The sequence below is a fragment of the Trichosurus vulpecula genome, chromosome 6, assembly GCF_011100635.1.
Source record: "Trichosurus vulpecula isolate mTriVul1 chromosome 6, mTriVul1.pri, whole genome shotgun sequence".
Classification (NCBI taxonomy): Eukaryota; Metazoa; Chordata; class Mammalia; order Diprotodontia; family Phalangeridae; genus Trichosurus; species Trichosurus vulpecula.
In genome coordinates, this window is record NC_050578.1 from 222,586,058 (window position 1) to 222,610,173 (window position 24,116).

Sequence of the window (24,116 nt, forward strand, 5' to 3'; positions counted from 1 at the left end):
TTGGGGGTGAATGCCAGGTGCCGGCAGGTGGGGGTGGGGCGGCGCAACAAAGGCAGCTGGAGTCGGGCCGGGGCCTAAGAGGCCTAGGCTCAGCCCTGATGCTCAGAGCGATCACCGAGGCTTATAGTCCGACCCCATGCCTTCCATTTACCGAAGAGGAAACAGTCAATAAGCACGTGTTACGGGTGTGCTGTGTGCCAGGCACTGTGCTTACTTAGCCCTTAGAGATACAAAGAAAGGCCAAAGACATCCCTGCCCTCGAGATGAAGACTGATAGGGAAGGCAGCTATGTACGAACAAAATACGGACAAGATAAATTGGAGATAATAGAACTAGCATTGGAGAGAATAACAGCCAAAAGTCTGTCAGTTTTAGTTTTTAATTAGTTTAAATTGCGCTGAATTTTGGAACATACGTACACCGCTTTGCAAACAGCTATACACGTGTTATCTAATTTCATCCTCACCCCCACCCTGGAAGGTGGGTGCTATTACTATCCGTATTTTGCAAATGAAGAAACTGAGGCATAGAAAGGTTAAGTGACCTGTCCAGTCACATAGCTAGAGGTAGAATTTGGAGCAAGTCCATCCCGCTGCCACCTAGCTGCCTAGGTAATGGAAAACGAAGCATTAAGTCATCAGTATGTGCCAGGCACTGATAAGTGCTGTGGATACAATAATAATAATAGCATTTGCTTAGTTCTTTAGTGTTTGCGAAGGAGCAATTGTGTGTTATTTCATTTGGTCCTCACAGGATCCCACAGAAGTACATGCTATTATTTATCCTCATTTTACTGTGGAGGAAACAGGCTGAGAGAAAGGCTGAGTTGCCTTCTTAGAATCACACAGACAGTAAGAGTTGGGGGCAGGGTTTAAACTCAGGTCTTCCTGACTCCCAGGCCAGCATTGTAGACACTGTACCACCTAGCTGTCTCCATAAGTAAAAATACAAGATCTCTGCCCTCAAGAAGCATTTATTAAGTGCTGGGCATAGAAAGAGAAATGAAAACAGCCCGTGCCCTCTAAGCGCTTATATTCTGCTGGAGAAAAATGACAAGTATTCAGATGAGAAAATACAAAATAAATATAAAGGAATTGGGTTTGGGGGAATCAGGAAAGGCCTCTTGCTGGAGGTGGTCCTTGAGCTAAACCTTAAAGGAAGCTAGAGGTTCTAAGAAGCGTGGAGGAAGCAGGGAGTATGTTCCAGGCTTCAGGGAGAACCTGTGGAAAGGCACCAAGACTCACCATAGAATGTCTGGAACAGAGAACAGCAAGTAGGCTGGTTCATCTGGAAAGTAGTGTGCATGGATCTGGGGGGGGGGGTGGGGGAGAGATAATACATGATTAGCCTGAAAGGATAAAGTCGATCTAGGTTGGAAGGGCTTTAATTCTCAAATAGAGGAGTTTGAATTTTATCCTTGAGACAATAGGGAGATGGGAAATCTGGAGCAGAGGAGTGACATGGTGAGACCTGTGTTTTAGGAATCTTACTTTTCAAGGTGTGGTGAAAATGGATAGACAGAGGATGCACAGAGACCAACTAAAGGGCTGTTGCAACAGTCTAGGAGTAAACATTGGAGGCAGGATGTGAACCCAGGTCCTTCGATAACAAGGCTTTTCCCCCCTCAGTTTGGTGGTTATGGTAGTGTGCTCAGAAACCTCCTTGATTGTATGGAAGATAAAATACAAACTCCTCAATAAGCATTTCAAGCCCTTCACAATCTGGCTCTAACCTACAGTTTCAGGCTTATTTTATGCCACTGACTTTCAGGCACACTGGCCTTGTTATTTCCTGAAGTTGGTATTTTTGTTTGTTCAGTTGTGTCCAGCTCTTTGCGACCCCATTTGGGGTTTCCTTGACAAAGATCCCGGAATGGTTTGCCATTTCCTTCTCCAGCTCATTTTACAAATAAGTAATTGAGGCAAACAGGGTTAAGTGAGTTGCCCAGAGTCACACGATCAGTAAGTGTCTGAGGCCAGATCTGAACTCAGGAAGATGAGTCTTCCTGATTCTAGACCCAGCACCCTAACCACTGTACCACCTAGTTGCCCTGAAGTTGGTTTTACCTCTCCCCTAATCCTTCGAATTCACTCCTTCCCTCCTAGAATCCCTAGCCATCCCCCAGCAGAATGAATGTAAGGTCCTTGGAGTTAGAGACTATTGTCCATTTTGTCTTTGCATCCCTACACACATCCCTAGCACAGTGCTTTGCGTTTAGTAGGCACTTAATAGGTGCTTATTATGATTAGGACCTGTATCACTAAAACTGACTTGAGACCTATATTTATATACATCCCTATTTATTCAGTTCCTTACTCCCTGAGAAGCTGGCTGAAGCTGTGAGTCTAGTTAGACTTGGGCCAACTTCATCCCAAAAGAACCATAAAATCTCAGAATTCCAGAAGATCTTTGAGGTCATTTAGTCCAACCTGTACTTGAACAAGTTTATCTGTTCTACAGCACCCCCAGTAAGTGGTTAGAGAAGATGTAGGAAGTCCTGTCTTTGATCTAAAGGACCCTAGTTCATCTGGAGGGAGCCTTAAGAATTTCTTTAGTCTGATCCCCCTCACCCTCTTGTTACAAAGGAGGAAACAAGCCTAGAAAAGTGAAGTGATTTGTCCAAAGTCACTATAGTTCTTCTGACTCCAACCCAATGGTCTTGATGTAAGTTTATGATGGGAGCAGTGACTCCTTTGTTGACATGTAGTTTAGCTTGTGTGAAACCTCTTAAATGCAAGCCTCTACCATGCAGATATTTTAAGGTATCAGATAGCCACAGAACAGTATAAAAACTTATGGTCAGTCTAATTCTCTAATAATTAAAATCTAATTTATTCTGCCAGAAGTAGAGCATATGTTCTGCTCTGTCTTTCAGACAGATAGAGAAAAATACAAAACAATACTTTATTCTTAAGAAGTCTAACTTCTATGAGTGCAGATGGAAAAAGAACCATCTTAACTTGGCAATTTTGCTGTGAAAATGAGCCATGCCAGAGGAGGGAACCATTAATTAATACTAATGACAACCAAATTGGCAGACCTTTTCAGGGCTCCTGGAAAATATTTTTTTTGTAGTGAATGACTACTTATTCACAAAAAGATTCAAATGCTACTAGACCCTGTATTGCTACTGCTAACTGTATGGCAGCTCAGTTCTGATTTAATTCAATTAACCAAGCATTTATTGTGTCTACTATGTGTGAACCTTGGCAAATAGAGGGAGAAGAAATGGAAGCAGTGTCAGATTTTATATTCTTGGACTGCAGTAGGTGACTGCAGCCATGAAATTTAAAAACACTTGCTCCTTGGAAGCAAAGCTATTGCAAGTCTGGACAGCATACTAAAAAGCAGAGACATCACCTTGCTGATAAAAGTATAGACAGAGCTATGGCTTTTCTAGCAGCAATGTATGGCTTTGAGAGTTGGACTATAAGGAAAGCTATGTGTTGCAGAACTGAAGCTTTCAAACTGCATCACTGGAGAAGACTTCTGAAAGTCCCTTGGACAGCAAGGAGATCAAATCAGCTTAAAGAAATTAATTTAGGCTATTCACTGGAAGGTCAAACACTGAAGCCGAAGCTTAATCATTTTTGCCACATAATGAAAAGACAGGACTCATTGGAAAAGACCCTGATGTTGGGAAAGATTGAAGGCAAAAGGAGAAAGGGGACAGTAGAGGATGAGACAGATAGATAATATCATGGAAACTGTTCACTCTGACAGACTTCAAGAGAGAGGAGCATAGAAGGGCCTGGCGTGCTGCGGTCCGTGCTGTCATGAAGAGTTGGACATGTGAGTGTTGGACTGAACGACTGGACAACAACAGAAATGTGTGAGTCACCGTGAGCACTGGGGATAATAACCAATGTGTAGCATTTTAAGGATTGCACAGTACTATGCATATCATCCCTTTTGATCATTCTAGTAGTCCTATGAGGTAGAGATCATCATTATTCCCATTTATAGCTAAGGAAGCTGGCACATGAAGTCAAAAGTGAAAAATAGTAAACCCTCATGGAATCTACACATTCTACTATGGAATATGCCATATTCACAAATAAATAAGTACAAGATAATCTGAGGAGGGTAAAGGAACTAACGAGCCGGAGGATCAGGAAAAGCTTCCTGTAGGAGGTGGAATCTGAGCTGAGCTTTGAAGGAAGTTAGGGTTTCTGAAAGATAAGAATCCAGTAAGAAATTCATTCTAGGCACGGGAGATAGCCTGCGTTTAGTTAGGATCAGAGGATCTTAAACTGAGCTGGAAGGGAGCCCAGAGGTCATCTTGTCCAGTTTGCTCTTTTACATTTACAGATAAGGAAACTGAGACCTAGAGAAGTTAAGTGATTTGTCTGAGATTACACAGACTAGATTTCAGACCAAGGCCCTTAACTCTAAATCCAGTGTACTTTTGTGAAAGAGGAAGGAGGTAGGATACCAAATCTAAAGATTTTCCTTGTTTATTTAACTGGAAATATGTGTCAAAGGGTATAATGTAAACCAAACCCGGAAAGGCAGGCTAAAACCATATATTGTGATGGCCTCTAAATGCCAAGTTGAGGATTTTGTATTTTGTCCTTAGAGGCAATAAGAAGGGACTTATGGCGGTGGGGGCCAGAGGAGAGGGATGTGTGACCAGGCTAGACCTGTGGTTTAGGAAGGTTACTTTGGCAGTGTATGAAAGATGGTTTGGATTGGGGAGAGATTGGAAGCATGAAGACCAGTTAGGAGGCAATTACAGAGGTCTAAGATATCAGGGTTTAACCTTTTTCTACTTTTGACCTAAGCACTGGGGGTGAGAGGTGATGAAGGCCTGAACTAGGGTGTTGGCAGAAGGAGTGGAAAGAAGGGATAGATGCAAGAGATTGCGGGGGTAAGGGGAGTTGGCAAGTTTTGGCAATTTCATGGAATAAGAAGAGGGAGAGTTGAGGATGACACAAAGGTTATGAACCTGGTTGGCTGGCAGGATGGTGCTACCCTCAACAGAGTGAAATTTGGAGGAGGGGCAAGTTTGAGGAACTCGATGATGATCTTTGTTTTCAGCAAACAGTACTGAGCTTAAGATGCTGCTGGGCCATCAGGTGGAGGATTCTAGCAGGTGGTTAGTGGTGCTGGACTTGAGTTTAGGAGAGAGATTAGGGTTTATAGACTTGGGAATCATCTGCACAGAGATGAAACTAAGATCCTCAAGATAAAGGGAAGAGGGCCCAGAAGGGAACCTTAAGAGCTCACTTAGTCTGACATTCCCTTCGCCTCAAACCATACCCCTACCTCATTTTACAAACAAGAAAATAAGTCAAGAAAGGAGAAGTGACTGGACCCAAGTCCCCAAGAGTGACAAAGCTTCATGGGACATGAATGGTGATCCAATAAAAAAGCCTTAGAAGGATTGGCTGAAAGATAATAATAGCTCTGTGTGTGTGTGTGTGTGTGTGTGTGTTTGTACATACATATATACACACACACACATATAAAAGTTTACAAAGTACTTGCTTCACAACAACCTGGTGAGGTGACTACTTGAAGTACTGTTATCCACATTTTACAGATGATGAAACTGAGGTTCAGAGAGGTTATATCACTTGCTAAAGGACAGACAGCTAGTGCCTGAGCCATGACTCACACTCAGTGCTCTTTGTACGCTTGTGTTGTTTGTCCTTTGTTCTTGAAGAGGACCAATGACCTCAGGAGGGTGATGTTTTGACTTGCAAGTGAATTGGATTTAAGTGAGGCAGGACTGTGCAAAGTCATCAGTCTCACTCCTCCAGTCTTTGGAGTCCAGTGGCAAGATATAGGTCAGGACGGCTGGCAATGGCTCCGATGTAGTGGAGACCTTGGCCTTTTTAAGCTAAGGTCTGTCCCAGACTACTAAAAATAAACAAAACAATTACCCCTCAAAAAACCCTCTTCATTAGCGCTCTAAATATTACAAAGTCACCAACAGCTGAAAGCTTTGCTAAGCCGTTAAGAAATCAATAGTTTTGCTCTGTTACTCTCTTTAACGGAGTTGTTGAAACCTGCCTAGCCCAACCATGAAAAAAGAGAAACATGCTAAATTGTCACATGTGAAATGATATAACAGTCCGGCATGTTATCTCATTATCTTCCTCCCACAGAAGACCAGGTAAAGGTGAATTGAGACAATGGAGCAGATCGAGTTCCCTCAAGTCATAGTAGACACCCAGTGTATTCTTATGTAGTGCGCAACGATGGAGAAGGATTTAACAAAAGACACTGTGAATATCTAATGTAATATTCATAAGGACCATCATCTTTAACTGATCATGGATAACATACTTGAAGAAGAAACAAGAGCTTCAAGGTATTTACTCCATATTGACACACCTGTTGCTTGTTGTCTAAAGCTGGAAAAAAATTCTTAGAGCGTTATCTCAGGAGTAGGCAGAGAGGTAAAACCAGTCTAGAGGTTGAATAAACATAGTGTAAATAATAGCCTATGTGGCTGTGCCTACAACAGTGCTTTCTACATAGTAGATGATTAAAAATGACTGTTGATGACTGAGGAGAAGGGTAACGCCATTCTCTCCAGTGAGTGGACGCAGTAGTCTACCAGAGTACCAAGGGTTAAACACTACTAAATATAGTTACAGTTACTTATTATTTCACATAATCTTGGAGTTTTTTTTGTCTTTTAAAGGGAAAGAGGAGAGAAATTTTCTTGCTACAGAACTACTCCAAAACAGTTGTTATCAAAACCCTGTTAATCTTAGATATCAGAGCCAGTATATACATAGATCTTTATTCATTGAATTAGGATAATGAGTTCTCTGGTTGTGTTCCCATTTTACATTGGGCAGCTAGGTGGTGCAGTGGATAGAGCTCTGGGCCAGGAGTCAGGCAATGGGAGGCCAAGTTCAGCCTCACTCACTTTCCAACTGTGTGACCCTGAGCAAGTCACAATCTCTGCATCAGTTTCTTCAACTGCCTACTTCTTAGGATGGTTGTTAAGAGATATCTGTAAAATGCCTGGCATGTGGTAGGTGCTTACTAAATGCTTGCTTACTTCCTTATGTTTGTATACACTAGGTGAAATGGAAGCTATATACAGCAGGCCAGTTACTTTCCCATGATTGCTCTTAAGTTTTATCTAGAAGCTTCAAAGTAAAGTATATTTTTGGACGATGAGTCAAAAGATCTGGGTTTGAGAGGCAACTGCACCACTTAGTAGCTATGTAGTCTTGGGCAAATTATCTCAGTTTCTGTATGTGCTAAATCGCAGTGGCTCTGTGGAAACTCTCAGACAGAAAGACCAGGATTTCCAAGTCCTCCTGACTTTGTTGTGTAACTTCTCGATGCCCTAGGCAACTCTCTGTAAATTGTGGAGCTGTTGCCCATATGCAATTTCCTCACTAAGAGTCCCTAGGCAAAGGAAATCACAGGTTTGGTCTCCCCAAATGGAAGTAATAATATTTGCATTAACTGTGTTACTGGGTTGTTGCTAACTAAATACTATATAAACGAGATTGTACAGAGAAACCTAAATGATCAGTGTTTGTGATTATATATCTTTCCCTTCATATTAAATAAAATCTTTCGAAAGATTGAGTGTTATTGTTTCTGAGAGGAGCAGGCCAACAAAAAAAATCTATGTAATAATGTAGCCTGAGTATTTTTGTAGTTTTTTTAAAGATACAGGTTATTAGCACATAAAATGAGTAAAATAGAAACATTAACTCACCAAATATGGTAAAATCAAGTAAAAGCTGTGTCTGAGGCCTAGTTTGCAGGTTAGACTAGATGACCTCTGGGGTCCTTTTTTTTTTTTTAAATTCTGAGTTCCTGTTTTTGTAAAAGATATTTGCTCTTAGAAATCTATAGCTACCCAGGTTGTGATGAACCAGGAGTTAATGCCTTGGATGTTGGCTTTTGTTTTGAAAAAAGAAGCTAAGGGAGGTGGGGAGAAGCAAAGAAAAAAAAAGTCCTAACAAAACAAAACTAAAAATCCCCCACCACAACTACAAAGGAAAAAGGCTGAGAAGCATCAGTGTAGGAAAGCAATCCTGGCTGTTAACATTTAAAAAGCCCTTTCAAGGACTAAAGAAATAAAGGCTACAAATGTCTGGAGCTTGAAATGGCCTTTGTACTTTTGAACCTGTTAATAAAAGCCTTTCTTACAACATTCTTCCTCCCCTAAAAAATAAAATATTTTAAAAATCGTAAATACAGGATATAAATAAGACTCAATCTTTTTTATATTTATGAGTCAAAATAACAACCTTTTATTTTACTGAACAAAAAAGAAGAGGTACTATATTTTAAAGTATGAAGGAAACAAAGGGAGTGTTTATTTCTTTGAATTTTCTGAATTGCTAGGTAGCTCAAATCGTGGTACATTTCCAGGAGGAATCCATTACTCTTGAACTTGTTTACAAACATAACTGGAGAAAGAAGACCATGTGGATGAAAAAACGACAATTTTGTGACAATATTTAGTTGAATACTGAAAGATGTTTTGCAACCTTCAAACAGAAGTAGATATTTTCAGCAGAAGTTTCAAACAGTATAAACATCAGTTCTTTTGACAACTCTCCACCAAGAGGCCAGCCAGGTATGACCGATTTCTACTTAATTCCTTGTGGGGGATTTATTTGCTGTTTTATTAGCAATGGAGTGGAAGGATAAATGATAGATGCAAGAGTTTGTGAATGATCTTACATGTGTGCCCTTTCAGGGGACCTAAACTCTATTATTTTGCGACATTCAAATACTAGTACTATGTTACATATTTTCTGGGCTGCTGTCCCAGTCAAATTGAACTGGGTCCCCAAAGGAACTACTGATGCTTTGGTCCTGTGGGTAACCCCAAGGGATGCCACTGTAGCTCATGAGCCACTCTCTCCCCGACCTTTGTGTTCCCCATTAACAATCATACAGTAGACTCAATTAGCTCTCAACAAAGGCACTTATTCAAGCAGAACAGCAAAAACAGTCGTTATCAAACATCCCCACCCCAAAACCTGGGGTGCATCCTTTGACAATTATACTAGAAATCCATGGTGGGGAGAGGGGAAGTGGGTATAAGCTTGAGGCTAAGTGAAGGGAGTTCTTATGGCTATGGCAAGTCACCACTGGAATGTCAGAGCTCAAGATCCTTTTTCTCTTTGTTGAGGCCTCACCAAATTTATAATGATGCATGGGCTGGACCCTCTGCTAGGCTGGCTTCTCAGAGGGTGTGGTGTCTTTGTTCTATGACTTGATCCACTGCCAGGCTGGGCTGGGCTAGACAGGTTACTTGACTTTTGGGTTGGTACTTCAGGAAATGATGTCTCTGCTAAACAAGTCAATTTTCTGGACTCCTTGGGCTCATTCTTCGATTATGTCCATCACTTCTAGGTTCAGGCTTGCCTGAATTTTGCTGTGCTTTTTTTTGTTTGTTTTTTTTTGTTTGTTTGTTTTTTTTTGCTGTGGTATTACCACACTCTTTTAGAAGGGTCAGAAACCCTTATCCTGGTGTCAACAGAAGCCTTTGTAGTTCTGTTCCCTCAGGGCCTCAGTTCTGAGGTTTGTCACTTCATGAGTAGGAGGTGGGAGAAGTATAACCTGGTCCTTTTGAATATTTTTCCTGGTTCAGAGCTGGGTTCCCTTGGTAAGTCCACTGACCTTAATTTATGATGAAATAAAGGGAAAAAATACCTCGGAAAGGGTAAAGGGAAAGGGAAAAGTATCTAGTACTTTGCTCAAATCTTCACCTCTACTACGTAAAGGGGTGGTTAAGGAAAAGATACCCAGTCCAAGTGGTGAGTGAGAGTGAGGAGTCTAGGAAAATGTTGATATTGAAACTAGGAGGTTTGATAGAGGGAAGGGATTACAGGGAAATATAATAAGTTTAGTTTTGGACATTTTAGTTTATGGTTTTAGACATTTTAATTTGTGGTACATCACATCCCCTATAAGGTGTGGAATGCTTCAGGTATATATAAAAGGGCCTCACCGTTACATCTCATCTTTATCTTTGTCCTTTACAACCTTCAGTTTTGCTGGTCTGTTTTTCCCCCCACCTTTGCCCCCAGGCACCTTCTTTAGAAGGAATAGGGCTGAGGGTGAGAGCAGCAGTGTGCTCAACATTAGCGATCTATGCTTGATGCGATCTATTACCATTCTACTGCCCGTCTTCTTTTCCCCTCACCCAGACACCAATCAGGGTCTTACCCTTTCTTTCTTTCCTTTTAAACTGTTCTCACAATCTGCCTTGTGAGGATGGATTTTGTTTTGCTTATGATTTATTCCTCCTTGAGTCTACTATCCCTCTTCTCTGTCCCAGGTCCCTCCTGTTTCTCTGTTGAGACGTTTCGTGTGTGTGTGTGTGTGTGTGTGTGTGTGTGTGTGTGTGTGTGTGTGTGTATTTATATCTGAACTCTGACCAGTTCAGATGAAAATGAGGTTCATATAATACCTGCTCCCTTCATCTCTTCCTCCTCTTTTTTTATAGTCTTCTACTTATATGCCCAGATTATGAAATGATAAATCACCCATCTCCTCTTTATTTCTTCTCTAGTGTATTCTTTTTTCCCTTTATTTTCTTCTTTTAAGATCATCAAAACATATCAAAACCACTCCTGGGCCTTCTGTTGTATTTAACTTTTTTTAAGACCCCTGATGATATTAGAGTTCTAAGTGGACACATTTCTTTTCTCCCTAGAAACCTTTGTATTGTCTCTTCTAAGTGCTTGAACATATCTACCTTTTTATATTTCTCTTGACTTCTGTGTTTGCATTTCAAAGTTTCTACTATTCTCTGCTCTGGTCTTTTCATCAGGAATACTTGCAAATCTTCTGAATTATCTCATAGGATTATGTTCAGTTTTCCTGAGTAAGTTATTCTTAATTGTAAACCCATAAATTTTTCTTTCTGGAATAGCATATTCCAAACTTATTTCTTGAATAGTGGTAGCTTCTAGAACTTGTCTAATCCTGACGATGGTTTCTTTTTCTTTTTGGCTGTTTGCAGTATTTTTATTTTGATCCGGGAGCTTTAGATTTTGGCTATGATGTTCCTGGTAATTTTCATTTTGGAATTTCTTCCAGATGGATTATTTGTATTTTCACTTTACCCTCTGACTCTAATAGGTTTGAATAGGTTTTTTTTGTTTGACATGATAAAATTAAAATATGGCAACCAGGCTCATATTTTGGTTATGGCTTTCAGGTAGCCCAGTGATTCTTAGAGTTTTTCTTCTTGACCTATTTTCTGGATCAGTTATTTTTGATATGAGGAACTTTATATTTTCCTCTATTTTTTCAGTCTTTTGACTTTGTTTTAATATTTCTTGCCGTCTCATGGAGAGACATTGTCCCTTCTGATTTTAGGGAAACTTAATTAGGGAAAGTTCTGCACCTCTTGCGCTAATCTATTAATTCCCCTTCCAGGTCTCTACTCTAGTATTTTCATTTCTTCTCTGTTTCTTTCTTCTAGAGTTTTCCTAATTTATGAGATAATGAAAAAAAAAAAACAGTACGGGTTCATGTTGTTTGTCCTTTGTTTCAAAGAGTGAGGCAGAGCTGTGCATGCCCCAGCTTCTTGGAGCGACAGGTGAGACAGGTGAGAGTTAGGTGAAAGCTGGATGAGAAGTCCTGAAAAGGGCTCGGTAAGCCCTCATATTAGAGGTACTAGTTCTCCCTGAACGCCCCATATACCTCACATTCATTCCAATGGAACTACAGGCTCACCACTAGTCTGAGTCCCCTGCTCTGGTTATTTAGTTGCAGGCCCCAACCTAGGTCTATGGGTTGAGTCTGAGGTCCTGCTCTGGGATCAGAGCAACAGAGCTACAAACTTGGTAATATTCTTGTTCCCTGATGGGTGTAAACCTCAGGCCATTCTGTCCTAGATCTGGGACCACTCCTTGCCCTGGCATACAACCTCAGGTTGTATCATCGTTATGGACTGCTTCTCTACTCTGGGTCAGAACAACACTGCTGCTGACTTGCTTTTGTTCTTGCTTTCTGCACAGTACACAGACACAAGTCCAGCCTATGCTTTTTTCTGTTTTCCATGCTGGATCCAAAACTGCTCCATGCCCTGGCCACAGACCTTTGTCTGACTCCCTTTGCTGATCTGGGCTGGGAAAATGACCTATTCTGTTTACCCTTTGAATTTCCCAATCATTACTAGATCTGGTGCTTTTTCTAGATCTTTGTTGGAGTGGATATAGGGAGGTATATTGCTCCCTCCTGTTCTGTCATTTTTGCAGGTCTCCAACTTTCCTGATGTCTAAAAGAGGCGCACCTTTAAATCTAAAACCCTCCAGATTAGGAATTAGGAGACCTGGATTCCAATTTCAACTCTTGGACAAGTCACAACAATCTTTCTGGGAGTTAGATTGTAGGTTCAAAATTTTTATAATTCTGCCTAGCAATAAGGATATCATATGGCACAAATCTCCTATCAACAAATGACAAAAAGCTCAACTTACTAAAAATATTTACAAGTTCTAAGTGACTTGTTAATTTTTCTTTTAAAAAAATCTTTAATACTTTGAAAAAACATTGCTGTCACTTTCCAATTAAATTCCTCCACCCTGAATCTTTCTTTTCTAACAACAAAGTATAATTAATCAAAACAAATAAACATGTTTTGTCACATGCAATATGGACCTTATCCCCCACTCTGCGCTTATAGTCCACCAGAAGCTCCCTATCAGGAAAAATGAAGCATGCTTTACATCAGACCTTTGAAGTCAGAACTGAGAGGCCTGAGATATTTCAGTATTGTTTTTCTTTACATTATTATGGCCATTCTTTAAATTGTTCTTCTGGTTCTATTTAATTCACGTCATCAATTCATACAAGTCTTTTTATGTTTCTCTGAATTTTTCATAGTCATCATTTCTTACAGCACAATATTTCATTAATTCCAAATACTCCAATTTGTTTAGCCATCCCACAATGGGCACACACTTGTTTCTAGTTCTTTCCTACCACAGAAAGTGCTATTATTAATATTTTACATAGTATTCACTTTATTTTGAGCAATATTTGATTCAATAAAATTCTGTTGTAACCAAGGACTTTGGATAGCCCCTTCTTGCTTGTTGTAAAGGTATGTAAGCCTTCCAGAAGAAAAATGGTGTATAATAAAACTATTCAATTAGCATCTATGCTTAGCAATATAAGTAGTTTGGTAGCTTAGCATGGTGCCTTTTACACAGTAGGCACATAACTACAATAACATTACCATGGTATTTGGTGGCTAGGACATCTTCAGGGAACTGGGAGTACTGGAAGAAAAGAAAGCCTTCAAATTAATTGAACTGTTTATTATATGTTATTTCCTTCGTGTTTTCCTGCCTAATTAGTACTTATTGTAAGAGATTCGTTTAGCAGCATCTGAGTGGAGTAGTGTCCACTCTTTTGAGTAGGAAGGAGGCAAATTATTGCAAAATTCACACTGTCCTTTTTCTCTACTTCACTGGCCTCTTGTGGCTGCTTTTCATTCACAGTATCAATTCTCTTTTAGGGACCTTGTCTCCTACATGATACTGAGCCACAGTCTACACATGAATCAATATTATGGCTCTATCTGTGGACATTCTTTCCAACTGTGTTTTTGGAAATTAATTAACATTTGAGATATGACTGTGTTTCAGCAGCTATGTCCAAACATAAGGGATAAAATTTGAACCTAACCTATTGTCTTCAGATAATTTTGTTTCAGTGAATGTGAAAGTGAGGGTCTTGGAGCTGTATGATTTTTTTGAGGAAAAGAATGTGGACCAAGGGAATTAATGGTGATTTCTGGCTAACTGTAGCTGTCTAAGCGAAATAGCAGACTAGGTAGATTAATATAGTACATCCCTAATAATAACATTGGTGTTGGAGACAGATATATTGTGCTATATGGAAGCTTTCAGCACTATAATGAGAGCTACATATGGGACATGACTTGCTTCAGATTATAACTAAATTTATGATCTGCATGTAAATTTCTTTTAGCAAAGTTTTGCTATAATATCTCCTGTTACCAGTTATTTGCTTAAATGATTTCTTAGAAATCAATGAGAAGGGGCAGCTAGGTGGCACAGTGAGTAGAGCACTGGCCCTGGAGTCAGGAGGACCTGAGTTCAAATCCGGCCTCAGACACTTGACACATGTACTAGCTGTGTGACCTTGGGCAAGTCACTTAACCCCAATTGCCCTGCCAGAAAGCAAAAAAAAAAAAAAGAAATCAATGAGAAAGAATATGATAGATATCACAATCAGTGGAACTTTAAGATCAGGGGAGCAGGAGCTTCTGTCCTTGTTAATACCAAGGTATAAACTGCAACAGATAAAATCAGGAGGAGCCTAAGCCTCTGATCTCACATTCCTAAACTTGCCTTTCTATTTTGGCTGTAGAGCTTAGTGTATTGATAGAAGGGACAGGCAGATGAGAACTCATTGTGACAAAACAGCACAACTTTGGAAGTCTGGGTACCTGGTTGGCTTTCCATATGCATCTGTCTTTCTGTGTGGATTGCCCTGTGTTGATTGTGTCTTTGAGAAAGTCTAGTGCTTTTGGCTGGGCTGTTAGGTACAGAATATCCTAAAGAGATGGAGTTCAGCCCCCTGTCCTTTTCCTACCCCTGCCTCCCACTGACTGAGAAGGCAAGAAAAATAAAGAAAAACCTGTTACAAATAGGTATAGTCATACAAAACAAATTTCCACATTAGCTATAGCCAAAAGAAGTAAGGCGGAAAAAAGAGAAGAAAATGTTCTTCAATTGCACTCTGAATTCACCAGCTCTCCATCTGGATATGGATAGCATGTTTCATCATGAGACCTTTGGAATTATGGTTGGTCATAGTGTTGATTAAGAGTTATTAAGTCTTTCAAAGTTGATTATCTTTACAATATTGCTGTTACTATAGAAATTGTTCTTCTGGTTGTGCTCTTTTTCTGCTTGTTTTACTCTTCATCAGTTCATATATCTTCCCAGATTTTCTGAAACCATCCCCTTCATCATTTCTTACAGCATTATAGTATTCTACCACGTTCAGATACTATAACTTGTTCAGCCATTCCCTAATTGATGGCTATCCCTCTAGTTTCCAATTCTTTACCACCACAAAAAGAGATATAAATATTTTTTGTACATATGAGTCTTTTCCTTCTTTCTTTGTTCTCTTTGGGGTGTAGACATAGTAGCAGTTATCACTTGGCCAGAGGGTATGCACAGTTTAATTGCTTTTTGGCCATAGTTCCAAGTTGATTTCCAGAATTGTAGGACCCATTCACAGCTCTATCAACAGTGCGTTAGTGTACCTGTTTTCCTAGTCTCTCCAGTATTTTCTATTTCCTCTTTTTTTGTCACCTTGGCCAAGCTGGTGTGTGTGTGTGTGTGTGTTTGTGTGTGTGTGTGTGTGTGTGTGTGTGTGTGTGTGTGTTGGTACCTCAGGGTTGTTTAAATTTGCATTTCTCTAATTATTAGTGATTTGAAACATATTTAGAACATAAGGCTATTGATAGCTTGGATTTCTTCTTTTGAAAACTGTCTATTCATATCTCTTGACCATTTATCGGTTGGGGAATGATTGGGGGATTATTCTTGTAAATTTGACTCAATTTTCCATATAGTTTATCAATTAGACCCTTATCAGACAATCTCACTATAAAGATTTTTTTTTTCAGTTTCCTGTTTTTTTTCCCCCTAATTTTAGTTGAATTAGTTAGGCACAAAAGCTTAAACTTTAAGTAGTCAGAATTAATTGATCAGAATTCTGAAGTTTTTCAAAGCATTTGTTTTTACAATGGTGTAGTCGTTGATAAATTGTTCTTCTGCTGTATTTCATTTTACTTTGCAGTATATTTTAAGGACTTCTAAGCTCCTTTGCCTTATTTGCACCCTCTTAGGTTAGAACCTGGACATTTCAATGTATGACATTTCCCCAGCGGAGGTCATGAACACTTCTTACATACGTTCAGGCTCACAAGACATCAAACATAGAACAGATTTTATTTACACATTAAAGGACACAGAACAGAATGATACCTGAACCTATAGAGTCAAGAGAGCCCCTTTCCCTCTTTCTTTTTGGTTGCTTCTTCCCTTACTGTAGAGACATCTATAGTTCCCCTCGGTCACAGTACTTCCCAGGGAGGGTGATGGGATGGAAAAGTAAGTGGAAAGGGAGTTGGAAAAAATAAAAATGAAAATATAATTAATAAATAGGGTGTTATTTTGAATGCTGACACTTCAGGAAAAGTGGGTTTAATTAGAGGGGGATAAGATGCTAGGTGGAAAGTTCTATGAGGATTGTTTTTTTTTTCACATGCCATCAGTACTTTATTTTTTTCTTTTGCAAATTTTTTTATTAACAAACTTAAATACAAAATGAGAAAAGAAAAAGAAAAAAGAACATTGCCATGTACACAGCAGAATATAAGAGAGGATTCAATATAAAACCATAAATCTCCATTTCAGGAAAACCTATATAATAAAATACTCATTGTTTCAATCCTACCCAGCTTTTCTTTACTTCCTTGCAGATTTTCTTTTGTTCTTTGCTGTGTACTTTTCACTTTATTCCTCCCAACCCTTCACTAAAGAAGGCTACAATTAAACTTGGATATATATGCATATACATAAATATTTATAAACATACACATGCATACACATATACACTCATACACACACACACACACACATACACACATATAGACCATTTCTATGTGCTTGTGATCTCTTTCTCTGAAGGCAGACAGCATCTTCCTTCATAGGTACAAGTCCTTCCATGTTTTTCTAAATCAACCAGCTTATCATTTCCTACACCACAGCAACATTCCAAAGCACTCACATTCTGTCTGAGAGATTGTCTAGGAAAGTTTGTTCTCGATTTTCTGCATTCCTTCCATTCTTAGTTACACTGATTTTATTTATACAAGAAAATTTTAATTTGAAATACTTGAAATTATCCATTTTATATTTCAGTAATACTCTCACCTTATAGTATAGTTTAAGGTCTGATACTACTGAATCTCCTTTCTTTACATCTTTTTTCTCTGGTTTCTTTGAAATTCATGACCTTTTATTCTTCCAAATAATCTTTGCTATTATTTTTTCTAACTCACTAAAGTAATTTTTTTTAGTAATTTAACGAGGATGGAATTGAATAAATAGATTAGGTAAAATTATGACTTTGTTTCTATCATATTGGCTTTACCTACCCATGAACAATAAATATTATTCCAGTTATTTAGATCTGATCTTATTTGTATAAAAAGTATTTTATGTTTATTTTCATAGTTCCTGTGTCCATTTGGGTATTTTGTACTGTCTAGTTATTTTAAATGGTCTTGCAAGGGTGGGGAACCTGTGGCCTCAAGGCCACAGCCCTTTGAATGAATCCAAACTTCACAGAACAGATAAGTTTGGATTCATTCAAAGGGTTGCACCCAAGGACCTAGGAGGTCATGTGTGGCCTTGAGGCTGCAGGTTCCCCACCTCTGGTTCTAAGCCAATATTGAATGATGTTGCTGACAAATAAGTAGTTTCCCTATTTTTCTTTTTTGATTAAAAATATTTCAGCTTTAAATCTGTGATGATTCTTAATGGAATTTCTAGGCATTTTTCAAGGTTTTTAGATGTCAGTGGAACTAGTTCTTTATTATATCTCATTTCATAGGATCAGAATTTTATAGATTGAGAAGGGACCTTAGAGGTGGTTTATTCCAATGTCCCCATTTCATAGGTGGAAAAACTGAAGGAAGTCTAGAGAACTGAAAGGATTTGTTCAAAGTTACACAGTTGTTACAGCAGGTCTGGAACTAGAGACCAAATCTTCTGGCTTCCTAAACTTAGCATTTCCTTTTTCACATTAAAAGTTCACCATCATTCACATTACTCTTGCACTTATTACTATTATTTTTTGAATCCATAAGTAGAATAAAAGGAATGTGTCAATGCAAAAGTGCCTTGCCAGATCTAGAGTCAGAAAGTTTTTTTAGTTGTTTTTCAGTTGTGTTGGACTCTTCATGACCCCTTTTGGGGTTTTCTTGGGAGAGATACTGGAGTGATTTGCCATTTCCTTCTCTAGCTCATTTTACAGATGAGGAAACTGAGGCAAACGGGATTAAGTGACTTGCCCAGGGTCACACAGCCAGCAAGTTTCTGGGGCCAGATTTGAACTCAAGATGATGTCTTCCTGATTCTAGGTCTGGTGTTCTATCTACTACACCCACCTAGCTGGGTTCAAATCCAGGCTTTGACACTTATCAGCTGTGTGACCAGGAGCAAGACATGTAAACTCTCTGGGCCATATTTCCTCATCTGTCAAATAAGGCTAAAAACCACCACTTGCGCCATACATTTCACACATTTTCTATGACGAAAATTCTTTATTAGCTGTAAAGAACTATATAGATGTCTGTAATGTGGGGTGGGAAGTTGGTGCTAGGCCAAAACCCCCAGTCCAGTTTGTAATCATAAACAGTAAGAAGCAGATATGAGAACTGTAACTAGGTGTATAAATCCTGTATCCCTTTACAAAGCGAATAAGCTCTGATAGAATTAAAATGGCAGCTGGACATTGGCTAGGAAAAGATTGGTCATGTTTCATGGTGGGCCTTTAAACACCAGCCTGCCTGCCCTGAGCAACAGCTTGAGAGTTTGAGCCTTTGAAGCAACTCTGGAATGGAGCAGCTACTGATAATACAAAGAGTACTCCTTTGCCAGGGTACTGAAGTGGGGAGTGAATTTTTTTCTTTCCTTCTCCCCCTTTCCCTCCACTCCTGTTAACCATGATGCTTTGCAATAGAGCTACTGGAACAGCCCAGAGAAGCACAGCTGAGAAGTGTTGGGGCAGGGGGTAGGGGTGGGGGAGTGGGAGGGAAGTGGGGAAGTGGGAAAGTGGAGACATAGGCTTTCTGTGGAAACATAGACACCAAGAGGAGCAGTATCCAGGCAGGAAGCAGTTTCATGGAGGGAGACCTCCACCAGCAGAGAAGTAAGCCCATTCTGGGTTAAAGAGATAATTAGCCTGGGCCATTAAGCATTGAGCTCCAGAGAGGAACAGATGACTAAACCTTAGTTTAATGGCTCACCTAGCAGACACGCTGTGCCCAGGGGCAGCAGCAAGAAGACAACCTCACAAAGGAAGAAAAGGATATTGAGATGCTGCTGTATTACCGGATGCATGAGTAGCTTTGGCCACATATTCCATACGTATGTGCCTTTCTCTCAAGGAAATTCTAAGTTTGGACTCTGTATGTGTTTGTAGGATATTGCTCCCCAAATTTATGAGGGGCATGTTTTGTAGCTAACATTTTTATTATGCCATCTCAGTAAATACCTTTGCTTTGAGATAATTTTGTCTATTGACTAACCTAAGGAAAGGTATGTTCACCAGGTGAGGGTCACAAGTTATAGTTTTAGGAATACAGAACCCATAGACTATACCCCTTGAACCCTTCAGGTAGTGTCCACCTCCCTGGGGATCCAACCTGCAAACCAATGAGGGTCAAAGCAAATCAGAAGGAAGCTCTAACAAAGATTATCAAGTTGAAGAGGTTTGGAATGCAGGCCAGACCACAGACTGTTAACAGTCCAAGGACCAGCCTAAGTTAGGAGAGGCTCATCAACCAAAGGTGGGCCACTAGGTCACTATTTTGGGGGTCATGACAGCTCATGAAATTAAGGTACAAGGCATTATCTGGGTCAGGGGAGGGAGTACTCTTATTGGTGAAATCACAGATATTTTGAAAAATAATAAAGTAAATGGTGAAAGAGAGAGGAAAGTGGGGGAAGGGGGAAGAGAAAAGAGGAAGTTGGAAACAGTTATTGGGTTAAACAGTTTCCCATGCTGGTCAGCAGGGGATGCCATAAATCCAGGGCAGCTTAGTTGTTCTCTCTGATGTGGCCTTTGACTAAATGAGGGAAGAGAAAGACTGCAACCCTTGCAGTTCCTAACCTATAGGTGTATTTCTTGGGCTGAATAAATTTCGTATGGCTAAGTGAACTTCCATTGAAGGTCTGGGCTCAGAGAGCTCTCTATTAGATAGTATGCGATATCTGTGTTCTTCCATTAATCTGTTCCCAGATTTTGAATAGTTATCACTCCTAATGCTTATGGATATCTTCTTAAATGTATCTCAGCATATCTCAAATTAATCAGAATTTGACACTGGATCTCATATCCCTTTAATGTTGAAGGAAAAAGTATAGTATTCTAACTTACTGAAAAGTATGATAACTTGTAGGGAAAATGTGTGGTTTCCTTGGGAGTATCCAAATTTCTTAACATTATCAAATAGAATTTTATGTTCAAGTTACAAAATCAATGTTTGATATGATATAGAGAACAATTTTGCCTAGATTTTAGACTTTTTTTGAAACCATAAAAAAAATCCATAATGTCAAATCTGGTGATTGAATGGATGTCTGCAGTACTAAGAAAATTATAGTATTTCCCCATCTCCTCCACATTTATGCTAAGAAGATTACTTAGCTCTTGACCAGTGTTATTGACTAGTTAATTTTGGGGGAAAATGACATTCTTCAGGGTGTTGGCATTAGCACAATTTCTTTTGAAGCCTTCAATAATGATTGTGGGGAGGAAATCAATCCTCATGTGTTTACTGAAGACAAGGTATGTTTAGCACTTTTCCAAACAAGGTTTTTGATCTGTTAATAATTTTATAAGAAATTTCAATCAAGGAGAGGTTCTAGGTAAAAGGTACAACCAAAAGGCATTTATTAATGAAATACATAATAATAGCTTTCTTTAGAAAGAAAGTTTATGAACTTAACCAGCTTTTCTTACTTAGCAATAAGAATATTTTATTAAAGAAATTGAGGCTCTTTTCCCCTGTTAAACTCATTTTTGATTGGCACGTATGCCTTGAAGCTAGTAAACTATCTTGCGGAGAGGCATTGAGCCACTGTGGCTGATAGGCAGAAGCAACGGTATGCTAAAGAACCACTGTCAGGTTCATGGTTCATCAAACGCACACGTGTCTCTGGGCAAAATCTGTACTTCCTGCTGAGTGGCTTGGCCCAAGACATAGGTCAGCTTAGAGATTTCCATGGTTCACATTGGTTTCCACACCATGAAAACTCATGTAGAAACTCTGTTCCAAATAATGCTTATGGATAAAAGCAACACAGAGGAAGGGAGTTTGTGAAATTAATTCCTCTACTTCCAAGCAAATTATGAACTATGAAGTTACAATCTTCAAAAGAATTTCTTATGTGACTATTGTCAACTAAAACTTAATTGTTTCTCTTTCACAATTTTTACTTTTTTTGTAACGATTCTAAATCCAGTGCCTGGCTTTGTTAGTTCCGCCAAAAGATGGAGTTTGTAGAGTACCTAAACTTGAAAAAGTAGATTAAGATTAACTCAAGGGCATTTCTTACTTTGCTGAAGATATTTCTGTATGGCTTATTTCAATTTATTTACTTTTTTTCTTCAGAATTACTGTAAAGGTTTTCTATTTCACTCATTACAGTACAGTGTTTTTCACATTTGAATAGGCTGCATCAACATGAATTCTTTATAAGGACCTTAAAAACAAACTTTGCCAAGTCCCAGAATACAGAAGTGAATTCACATCCCAATACTCAGCTGCCTCATGAATAAAGGAGAGCCTGTGCCTGACACTTTGAAGCTGTAGCTGTTAAACCATACAGAATATTTACCTCAATAAATCATTATAGGAAACTAAGGTACAATTATACCCACAGAGAAAAAGAATTCAAAACACTGATTTATGTGTTTCAGTGCCTATTCCCTTTCCCACCATGTTTTGAATTTTATGCATGTTTGTCATCTTTGGCTGCTCCCATGTATCTTTAAACTAATGGGTTCTGCTTTTTTAACATTCCTCATTAGGTTTGTTATTTTTCTTTGACACACAGACATGATTTGCATAGTGTACAAAGTTTTACATTTAAAATTAACCATATCTCATTTCTTATGGCAGAAACCAAAAAATGGAAAAAGTGAGTAAATTATTTCAAATAAAATACTGCTCTCTTTGCTTAATTTGTGACCATTTAGGCTGAAATTCCATATTAAGGATTTTATTTGGCACCTACTTGAGAGTAAAGTAAAATACTGTTTTACAAACAGGAAGTTCACCACTGTTCCTTTAAGAAAGAGCTTTTATTTAAAAACTTTGCTTTTATTAAAGACACAATGGCATTATAAGGAGGCATATTTGCTAAAGAAAGAAGTGTCTATTTTAACTTCCTCCTGAGCTGAAAAAAGAAATCTCAGCAGAAAAGTACTGAGAAAGGAATGAACATAAGAGTGAGACATAGTCAGCATAGAGAGAGTAGAAAGCATCGTTACCTGGGAGGAAGAGGTTGGGCTACTCAGGTTTTTCAGTGATGATTAATGGGGAGAAAGAAAATTTATTAAACTACAAATGATTCATTTAAATTATATTTTGGAATGATTTAGTTACAGTACTGGGTATTTATACTTTGATTTTTTTAATGAATCCCTGACTTCAGTGATGTGGGTGCTCTGTCTACCAAAGTAGACAGTAGGTCATCTGAGCTCTCTCCTCCTGTGCTATTTTTAAACGTCTTTCTATGAATTCCCTGTAGAGGATCTGACACATTGGAAGCCTACCTCTGGTGCCTGTAGGATCTAGAAGGTACCAAAGTGACATTTTGGCTGTTTGTATCTTGTCTCTCATTCTCCTGACAAGGCTACCCTCCCTTTTTTTCCAGGGAAACATCTCAATAACATCTTTTTTTTTGCACGTTCAGGTCATCGTTGGAGATATGTTGTAGCCTACCTGTACCCACCATGCCTCTCTATGCAGATAATTCTCAAACCTATCTGTCTAGCCCTAACATCTGTCTTGAACTGCAGTCTCACATCACAAGATGCCTTTTGGACGTCTTGAACTGAATGTCTAGCATCTCAAACTCAACTTGTCTAGAACAGAACTTACCGTTTTCCCCCAAATCCTCCCTTCTTTAAACTTTGCTGTTACTATCTAAGGCATCTACCCAGGCACTCAGACCTAGGATGTTGATGTCATCAGCCTCTCTCTCAGACAATCCACTGCCAATCCTTGTTTCAGGCAGTGCCCTGGTTCAGGTCTGCATTGCCTGTCAGTTGGACCCGGGCTGTCCCGCAGTTCGACTTATGCGGCCCACCTACAAGCTCAGAAATTTACATAAATGCTTTAGTAAACAAAGCCGAGCTACCACAGAGCTCTCACTAAAATGGCAAATTTCCAAACAAGGTTTTTGATCTGTTAATAATTTTATAAGAAATTTCAATCAAGGAGAGGTTCTAGGTAAAAGGTACAACCAAAAGGCATATATTGTTTATTGTTTCAATAGAAAACTAAGGTTGGACAGCCCTGTTATAGACTATTGGTCTCCTTGCCTCAAATCTATTCTTATTCTAGTCAGTCCTCCAGCTCGCAAAGTGATTTTTGTAAAGAACAGGTCTGACCATTTCAGACTTCTATTCAATTAACTCAAGTGGCTTGCTGTTAGATCAAATATGAAATGTCCTATTTGGAATTTAAAGTTCTTCACAAACTGACCTCTTCCTATCTTTTTACTCTCCTCCACCTGCTTTATAGTCTAATAACACTAGGCTTCTTCTTCCTCACGAATGACACTCCTGGAGCATTCTCCCTCCTTACTTGGTTTCCTTCCACATTCATCTCAAATACCACCTTTTGCAAGAAGTTTTTCTCATCTGCTGTCCCTGCCCATTTCCATCCTTTCCACTATTAATACCTTCCCACGGAGATTAACTTTGATTTATATGTCGTATATAAATAGTTATTTGCATATTGTATCCCTCATTAGAATGTGAGCTCCTTGAAGACAAGAATCATTTTTGTCTTTTGTCTTTCTTTGTATCCCCAGCGCTAAATACAGGGCCTGACAGATAGAAGTGCTTAATAAAATGCTTGTTCACTGACTTTTGGGTTGCGTATAATTTTGATTCTTCTAAAATAATCAGGTTCTATGATTTGCAGTTATAAAGCATCACTAGAGGAACGTTATTGTTAGAGTCATTTTACTTCATTGTGCCTGTTCCCCACATTAATTATGATGAAAGAAGTTGAACTCTAGTTCTGGTCTCAGAAGTTGCTTTCAGTTTTAATGTTCTATTATTCTATGAGATGGGCTTTTGTGGTAGCA